The following is a 9,830-nucleotide window of genomic DNA, read 5'->3' as shown; positions in this document are numbered from 1 at the left end:
ACGACTACAAAAATCACAAAATTTGAAATAAGGCAGTGTTGGTGTCTTATGGCAGTGGCTAGTGGAAAAATTATTAGTTAAAAAAACAGGTAAAGAATATATATAATACGTATAATACAAAAACTAATTAAAAAACGGAAATAATAAAAAAATTTTGAACTAATAATAACAGAAACTAATGGGAAACAGAAATAATACATAAATTAGAAACAATTACATTAAAAACAACAACAACTATATACGCTTTGAAAAACTGTACCAGAAAACTTGGTGAGAAAAAACAAATAAAATTGAAGAAAAAAAACTTTTTTAAAAATAAGCTTTTATTATTGGTTAATACAATTAACTAAAAATTAAACAATAAATTGACTCTAAAGAAATATAACACTTTATAAGTTCATTGTAACCTTTAACGATAATTAGGCTATTTCGCCTGCGACAAAAAAATTGTATATTGTACATAATTATATATTTTTAACATTAAAACTTTACACCTAAATTATTAAATCTTACAGTTTATATCACAGTCCAAATTGTTCTAATAAAAAATGTGTTAAATTTTAATGGTATAACTAAGAACATTTAGGATCTCCTTTTCTTGCTATCGCAAGATTTGAGTATGAGTAGGTATAAAACAACCAAGCGCAGCTAGCCTGATCTATTCGTTTACATACAAAAATTATTGTGTAAGTATAAGCTATGATGCATATGGATACAAGCTACAACGGTCTCTCACGAACTATTCTCATGTTTGGTTTGTTTTCGTATGAAATTTTAATTGAAACGAAGCAAAAGTTTGCTTCGAAGGGTGAATTTGAAAGCGCAACTGCTAGCTCAGCTAATCAGTTATCAGCTGAGTGAAAGAAATTGTGCTTTTGAAACGATACGTTGAGCCAACTGTCAACAACCCATCGATAAAAACGTTGAGTGAATGGAGCGGAAAATTTTTATGCTCACTAATTTGCCGTAAAGTCGCAACTCTGCGTTCCAAGAAGTTATCACTAATCAACTTCGCCAGCAGTGTTGCTTTTGGAATGCGCCCTATGCTTTGTTCAACTCATTCAAATGAATTTGTATATATGTGCATTATGGTGGTCCTTATTTTTGAACTTTAAAAAAATGGTCGGGGCACCCTGTCATATGATTCTCCTCAGAAAAAAAATTAATAGGTATTTTTTTATTTTAGTTTTAGAAGCATTTTAGAGGTCGCTACCATGCATCAAAGTTTTGGAAAACGACTTTTGAAGAGACAAAATACCTATGAATCCGTAATATTATCTAATGGCATGCTTTTATTAGTATATGTATTAGAGTGATTCAAAAAAATTGCCACCCCTTAGGGTTAAGTTAGAGCACTAATTTTTTCCAAGGCTAATATTTTCCAAAGCCTAAAGTTTCAGGGGGTAAGACCGAAAAAACAAATTTTTTTTAATTTGAATCACCCTAATGTATATATTCAGTTGGTATTGAAATCAAAAAGTAAGAACTCATGTTATTATTGAAAACAACGAATCTGAACTTCTAAATAGTAGCATGCTTTGATTTGTTTATAAGTGAAAATAAGTTTTTAAATTCAAAAACTAGGTGGCGTTGCATGGCCGTGAACTACATTTTTTTTTTTAAATTGTAACCCGAGTTGGCTTTGCACACACCTTTCTATACATTGTAATACGTCTTGAGCCTTTGACTGATGGTAATGAAAAAGAAAGAAGTTTATTGTGCAATATGTTATATACTAATTTACAATCGTATGATTATACCGTTTTATATGATGGTAAACGTCACAAAAAGAAATAATAAAAAATGATAATAAGTAATAATAAGTAATCTGGTACAAATAGGTATGATACTACTAATCTATTACATTACAACCCATCTCTTAAGTTGTGTTTAGTGATTATTGAAATTATATTAACATATGAATATTCTCAAAATTTGGTTATTTATAAAGATGTATGTTTTTTTAAATAAACTTTAAAATATCTTTGAAATTCGTTCCTTAGCTTTAGTGGCCGCTGAACGAGGTTCAGGGCGTTTTGATATATCTGGTGCCGATATGTCTGACTCAACTTGTTCCTCTCTATTTTCAGCTGTATTGTTTATGCACTGATGAATAACATTCGTTCGGAAATGGAAGGGCCAGCTTCTGACTGCGATTCGGGCTCATTCGGCTTTTCTTTTAAAGTTTCATCAAGTTGTAGCTCTTCACGAGGTCTTATTTGATCGATGTGTCGTTTTATTTCGCGATTTTCGTTAGTTAATAGACATTCATAATTTCTTGGACCATAACACTTTTTAACAACCGCAGGCGACCAACTTGCTTTATTTGGATTCTTGTATGTCCTAACATATACCTTCTGCCCGTCTGAAAGCTTGATGCTACGTTTGCCATTAAAATTTTTAATCATTTTATGTTGATTTACCTCAATCATAGCTTTCGTAACTGGTGGTTTTAATAAATTAAAACGAGACTTCAACTCTCTACCAAACAATAACTTAGCAGGTGACTCATTGGTTGAACAATGTTTAGTGATACTGTTCGGCCTGAGTGCGTCGTAAACCGGTAGTGGGTAGGCGCACAAGGGTCGATCTCGCTCAATGGATGATTCACTCAAAAGGAAATAAAGAAGAACACGGGAGGATTTTCCTCGTTATAATGGGTGAACTTTATTAGGTAAAAGTAAAATAACATGGGTATAATATTACCTGAATATGTTTGAACGCAGTGGAGATCCTTGGCGGCAGATGCGTGCTGGTTGGCTGTTGAAATCAAAGAGGCCGGTTGTATAGCAAGCTACAACCGTTGACCCGCAAAATCCTCCGTTTTGGAGGGGAAAGGCACCCACACATCAACCCCGACATGCATATGCATGAGTGCTGACAAAAAGCACACATACACGTGCATGTACATGCATGCACATGCATGAGGGTGATGGTGTGGGTGGTTGTAAATTAAGTCGAGTATCGAGTATCGATTTGCAGAGTTGCATTGGGGGGGTCGCAATCAGTTGCGGAAAAGTTAGGCATCCTGCCTAAACATGCCGGCCCCCCTTGCGATACGCAACATCGTTTTCCGCCAATGACCTCCGCTGAAACGAGAAAAAATTAATATAAGACTTACACACTAAACTTAATCTAAATGAAGAGTTCGTCGGCGACGCAAAATGGCCGGGAATCCTTTCCGACTTGCTTAGCATGCCACCTGAGCTAAGATGAAAAAATTAGCGGTTAGGAACAGTGAAGTGAATATTTCTTGCCATTGAATTATACATAATTCTTAAATATAGAAATTCAGAACGTAATATATCTATAGTCGATGGCCAGTAAGGCTGGACGAAGAGGCCGAGGTCTCCGTTCCAGAGTGGCACCATTTTTTGTTATTCTTTGGTTTTTGTCGTTTCGGATGGAGAGGCCGAGGTCTCCATTCCAGATTTGCGGTTTTTTTTGTTGGTTGGACGAAGAGGCAGAGGTCTCCGTTCCAGACTCGAGAGTTTTGAGGTTTTTCTGGGCTGGACGAAGAGGCCGAGGTCTCCGTTCCAGCGTATAACGTGTCGTGTCGCTCTCAGGTCGACTGTGGCATTTTATGGATGTGCCAGGGCGAGTGGCCGTGAGGTTGGTTGGGTGATGCGCGTTTTCGCTGCAGCGCATATATTTCGTCAGTTGTGTATTATATTATTACCCTACAAAACACTTGGTCACAAAACTTACCCACGCCCATGCAAATGTGACTACGAATATAACCTATCACCGTAAAATGACTAGTCAAATGACGTGGAGTGACGAGAGCGTTTTTGCAAAGTAGTTAGTGCTGTGATTTCGAGCAGCTTATGCATTTCAACAAAACTAGCAAGATTGCGGTGTGTGGGAGGTTGGAACGGACGTGATTCCAAGCCACCCGCGCAAAATTACTTGTTTTCGTGATACGCGTGGTGTTTTATTAACAAACGTACGTTAAAATATATGAATAAACCGAGTTTAAAACGAAGCGTAGAGGCTGACGAAGGTATGTATTTAATTTTGTGCGAAAGCTCATGAAGAACAGCGCAAATCGTAATTAAATTAGAAAGTGTACCAACTGCCGGTGCTTGCATGCAGACTGGCGATGCGTTCTCAGCGACGCGTTATATCTGCCCGTACCATTATGCGAAATGTACCATGCAACTCTGTCGTGTATTTCTTGGTTAGCTGACAGCTGGTATGGTGAGTTTGTGGTGTGCGAGTATATATATACGTATGTGTATTTGCTTGCCCTTGAAAAAAAACTAGGTCACTGGGGCAGTAGCACACTAGGCCGGTAGAAACAGTTGACTTTTTCCCATTTCGGGATTTTGTCGTGTCGGGATTCTTTTATTTCGGGGCCCGGATTGTTTTTGTACCGAGCCCTTATAATGACTGTTTGTGATGTTTGTTGTTGAGAAACAAGTCCTGCCCCCCGCCACAAAACAGGCAGTAGCGACGGCAAAAAAAATCAAAAAATCAAAAAAAAAATTTTTTTGGTTGTTTTTTTTTTTTTTGTTTGTAAATGAGAGCAATTAAATTTTTAAGGAGGTGTTTGCCTTTATTTTTTGTGCGTAAGTATGTTTTCGGACTGCCCGGGTCAAAAAAGCCGATCCCGATTTTGTTCCTTTTGCGGGTTTTCGGTATCAGTGTGCGTCATTTGACGCAGCACTAATAGGATATGCCGAACCAAGTATGCATACATACATACATATGTACATACGTTGGTTACAAATATGCCAACGGCAAAAGACAAAACAACTGAACATTCATACACACCCGTGTATAGAATGTAAAATTCCGATGAATTGAAAGAAACGGTAAAAAAAATCTAATGATTTTTTTCGTTCTTTCAATTCTTTGACTACGGCGCTTGGAGTAAGATGCATGGCTACTGGAGGAGGCAAATAGTAAGTGAATTTTAAGATTTGTTCATTTGGTGTATTCTTTTATTTTAAGTTATTAATTAATATTCTTTTTATTTTCAGGTGACTGGTGATGGATGCAGGCGGTTGGCGTGATCCAGGGAATTATTGGTTTGGTGTGTCGTTCCCTTTTTTTTTTTATTTTCTAGGTTACCGGCATCGCAAAAGGGGTGCTCCAACTGCGGCGTCGGCCGCGCCGTCAATTGTCACCTTGTTTGCGATGCCCATTTATGCATTTGTATTAATGGACTTTCTTTTCTTTTTCTTTGCAGGTTTTGCTATTTGTAGAATATGATGTGCACAAAACTGCATTTTAATCACTACTTCTTTGAAACGCTATACTGGCAATAAAAAATCGTGTGCAAACCAGAGCTAGCAGCGGTTAGTTCCCTTGAAGAAGCAGGATTTCCTGTTTTACAAGGCATATTGCAACAAGACATATTGGAATTAATGCCTTATGTTTTTTTTTTTTTTTTTTAAATGTTTTCGCTATTGTTAGAAATACGCGAGGGCAGCGGCACTATACCCGAGCCATACTTTTTCCTTGTTTGTTGGTGCCAGGTTTGTGGGATCAGCCAGGAAATGTTACGCCACTTGTACGTTTGATAACGGCGTTTATTAGGCCAGGTTCTTCACAAATCTTAGAACTTGAACGCTGTCTTAGGCATTTTCCAAAAAATGATTGCCTCAAAATCGAATGATCATGAGGGTTTCTATCTTATGCAAAATTTGCTCGCCTATTATCCCGCCGACCAATTACAACCTAATATGCGCCAGATATTTGCATTGCTCTTTCAACGCCTATCGTTATCAAAGACTATCAAATATGTACGTTGTATTATAGTATGCCTTTGTTACTTCGCCGCCAAAATGGGTGCACCAGCTTTGGTAGCATTAATCGGTCAAATGCAAGGATTAAAGAGGGAATGTTTCTCCATAAGACACCTCGGGACCAAGTTGACATTAAATATCCTGAGGAAATTTGCCAAAAATGTCAACAAGATGGAGAAATACATAAATTGCACCATCGCATAGCCGAATGCAAAAAATGTTACTAAATTCTCGTCAGTCACAATTTCCGGCTTCATCTAAAGCTCTGGGTCAGGGTGGTAATGTTATGTTAATTTTTTACAGTACTCCGGAGTTGATTGTGCTACTGGACTTACCGAGAATTGCGCAATCCAAAACAAATTTTAAACGGCTGAATTGTGTGCAGTATATATATTTTTTTTTGTATGAATCGGTTATAAAATTTGTGTTAAATGGCGGAATCCTTACATAAAGGTTTCGAAACACTACGCATCATCTTCGATAATGTACTCAAAATGAAGAATGGCTTGGGGGAACGCGAGCGGACTGCTATTTGTTGTGATCAAAAAGGTCAATCAATCGCATGATTAAAAGACAGCCTACGTTCTGAACGAGAATATCTGCATCGTGAAAAGGTCCGAGTAGATAGTAATCGTTTGTATTTGCAGAATTTATTCCACGAACAATCAGCTGCACAGTGCAAAGAATTACTGAATACCACTTATCAAGTATTTAGGGAAATTGTACTAGAGACCGAGAAATTACCATCATTTGCACCATCCTTGCGTACGTTGCTGAAAGCTACGCGTCCACTAAAAGATGCACCACTAGTACCAATGGATAAGGAATGGAAGTTGCCATAGCTTGTGCAGCGTCATCCACTTGAAGTACGAATTACAATTGGTAATAACGCCAAAAGTATGGAGGAATCTATAGTAATAAAGCTACGTTATTTCAAGCGTTTAGGATTTGTAACGGCAGCTACAGTGGTAAGCTTAAGTGATGTTGAACAAAGTTTTGTTGATGCAGCGCTCACACAAGACGCATTGAAATATTTGTGTGACAACGATTTGGGTGATACGATACCCGTGCCTGGCGGTAAAGATGAGTTGAAACATATTAGCATGACACCAAAAGAATGTTTGGATCATTGAAGTACGAAGGAATATGGACGTCCCTATCGTTGGCTACAGTCAATGTGTTGCATAGAAGTCGTTAATAACATCGATGACACATCGCTCACTGTTACAGCCGCGATGCAAGCTGAGTAACCAAAGTTACAAAAAATGATACCAGCACTCTGAAAATGCATACAACAATTGTGGAGCTCTCGCTTGAGTTTGATTAAACAAATACGTGCACTGGTTCAAAAGCAAATTGATTTATACTTGAAGGAAGAATGTTTACCCACTACACGTTCTGCTTGCAGCCTTGTACAATGGACTTCACTTAGCTATGAGGAGTATATTGCATCTGCACCTAACGTCAATTTGGAGCTCGTCAATAGTACTCATCTTTTTTATCGCGCCATTGTTATACGTGGATCAGCTAAACTGGAATGTCATGTAAGTATAGGTAGTAACTTTCCTGCAGAGAGCCCGCTTTGGTCTATATGCATTTATGGGAATGGGCAGCATAATGGCATGAACAGTGCTGCTGTGAAAACAATGGAATTTTGGACGAATTCTTTAACTCAAAGCTTGTTGAAGCATCATTTGGCTTTGTTGGCGACACAACTTGTACGCACTATGTTCAGTTTGGATAGATTTTGGAAACAGAGGGCCCGCTCTACAATCCTGTGGAGTATCATCGTGAAAAGTATTATATAAAGGCATTTGCAATGCGTATACGCGCTAGGCCGTATCGTTATATTGAGGGCGGTGCTGTTAATACATTTAAGCAATAGTTTTTAAGAATTCTTTTACGTGCCATTTTTCATGAATTTATAAACACTGAAATATCTTTTACAGCAACCAAAAAAAAACTCAGAAATCGAAGTGCTTAACTAGCCTGCAAAGTTTGACATAGTTGGGTGTGGGAAATTTGCAAAAACAATATCCAGCGACGGTTCACACTATAATACGTACTGGAAATAATCTGCAACATCCAGTTATATTGAGGATCAGGAAAAAATCCGAGGTGACCTAAATATTGCGTTATGTAATCTTTGCAGATCACCATTTCTTTTAACAGCTTCAAATACGATTTTGGCTGTAGACTATTCACTTTATGTGTCTACCGAAGGCTCCATGAATTCCTTGGAAAATTTTATTGCACATTTGTACACCAATCGCAAAAACAAAGTAGATGTTTTAGCTGGGAATATATACCGCGTGACTGTAATTAAGTTACTCATATACAATAAGAATGAAGGACTTGATACAATGTTTATTAAATGAAAATGTGGTTTCTCAACCAACGTCATTAACAGGAGCTCATTGGTAGTATAATTTGTAGTCTAAAATATCGTCGGTGAAAGCTCCAACCAACCCTTCTATGGTGGAAAACGTTTTATATGTGGTTTGAGCTTTCATAGACGATATAACGTATTTACATAAATGAAGATGTGCGATGGAAAACCTCATATTTCCTTTTCCATAAAACTAGGTGTCATTTACCTCAGTATAAAATACGTGACGCTTATGTGCATCCACAATTCATTGCGGACGTTATGACACGAATGAAGATGTATGAAAGCATGGATCAGGAAGTACCGAATTTATCTGGTGGTGGAACGAAATACCGATCCATTCACAAAAGGGATCTATGAATCAATGAACAAAAAAAAGAGGGTGAGTTTAAACTTTGAATTACTACTAATGTAGATGCCTATATAGTCCTATATGTTCGCATTTGTGTACGTACACACCCTTCATCTTCCACCTACCCTCAGCACGTAGGTGATTAAATTCTGAATTTCCCCAATTCCTTTCAACATATATATCTTCCAATACTTTTCGTATATTGAAATGCCACAAATTTTGGCGGCATCAGCAGCAGTACTAAGGTGGGAGGTATAAATATGGATTAGGGCAACTTTGATTCCAGAAAGTTTAGCATATTTAGTTTTGAGTTAATTAAATGCATATATGAAAGCAATAGGAAATTGTTGCGTGTGTGTGCCAAATGCTGGATAATGTTACCAGCACTTATGTATTTGTTTGTTTTTTAGTGACAATTTGCTTGAAGCTATTGCTAAAACGTATTGTAATACATAATCAATAGTACATATTTTCAGTTAACTTAATATTCGAAGCAAATTACAACATACAAACTTATGTTGCTAGGTTCAAATTATTACCAATTACACAGCCCATTTGCATGCCCCTATATCAGTTTGCCATCAGTTTTCACCATTCGCTTGAGTAGTCAAGTGCTGTCCTAGAATATTCGAATTGACTTCATTCAAATTTCTAAAAGTATAAGGAATTTAACCCTGCTAATATCGGGGGCAGATGAGTTTTCTTATCCGCGGTAGGCTTGCGATGTGCCTCGTTGCGCGGTAGCGAGTGCAGCTGTTTTCTGTGGCAGAGCGGTTCGCCCTTCTGCGGTAGGTTTTTCTGTTGTCCTCGTTATGGGATAGCGAGTGAATTTGGGTTTGTTTTGAAAATTGTAAATACAATAGGCCGAAGGCCTTTGTATTCTCTGGCAGATAACGGGTCTGCGTTAGGGCTTCTGGTGACCTCGCTTTTGAGAATTAAAAATAAGTGCTTGGAGGCAGATGGGGGATCTGCATTAGGGTTGTTCTGGTATCCTCGTTATGGGAGAACGAGTGAGTGGGAAGATTTCTGGTGTCCTCGCTCGGGGTGAGCGAGTGAATTTGGGGATTTTCTTGAAAAAAGGAAAAAAATAAGTGTTTTTGTGGCAGATGGGGGAACTGCATTAGGGTTGTTGTTTGGCCTCGTTTCGGGTGAACGAGAGCCGGGTTTGATTTTCTTTTGAAGGGAGGGATATGGAGGAACGGAGGGATTGTTAGGAGCGCGTCGCCTTCTCGCAATCCGTATCTTCCGGTGGAAGAAGGATCAGTTTGACCAAAGGTCGTCTGACTTGGCCCTTCTCGGTTTTGAGGTCGACTACGCGTACTCGGTCATCTTCGCC

At 38.1% G+C, this 9,830-nt stretch overlaps 1 pseudogene; it reads left to right on the top strand.

Moving 5' to 3' along the window:
* The first annotated feature begins 5,600 nt into the window (after window positions 1-5,600).
* LOC137248604 (THO complex subunit 5-like) lies at window positions 5,601-7,638 on the top strand (annotated as a pseudogene).
* Window positions 7,639-9,830: the final 2,192 nt, after the last annotated feature.

Source organism: Eurosta solidaginis, chromosome 4 (assembly GCF_040869045.1).
Source record: "Eurosta solidaginis isolate ZX-2024a chromosome 4, ASM4086904v1, whole genome shotgun sequence".
NCBI lineage: Eukaryota > Metazoa > Arthropoda > Insecta > Diptera > Tephritidae > Eurosta > Eurosta solidaginis.
The sequence above is the reverse complement of the archived record's forward strand: the minus strand, read 5'-3'. Positions and strand labels throughout refer to the sequence as shown.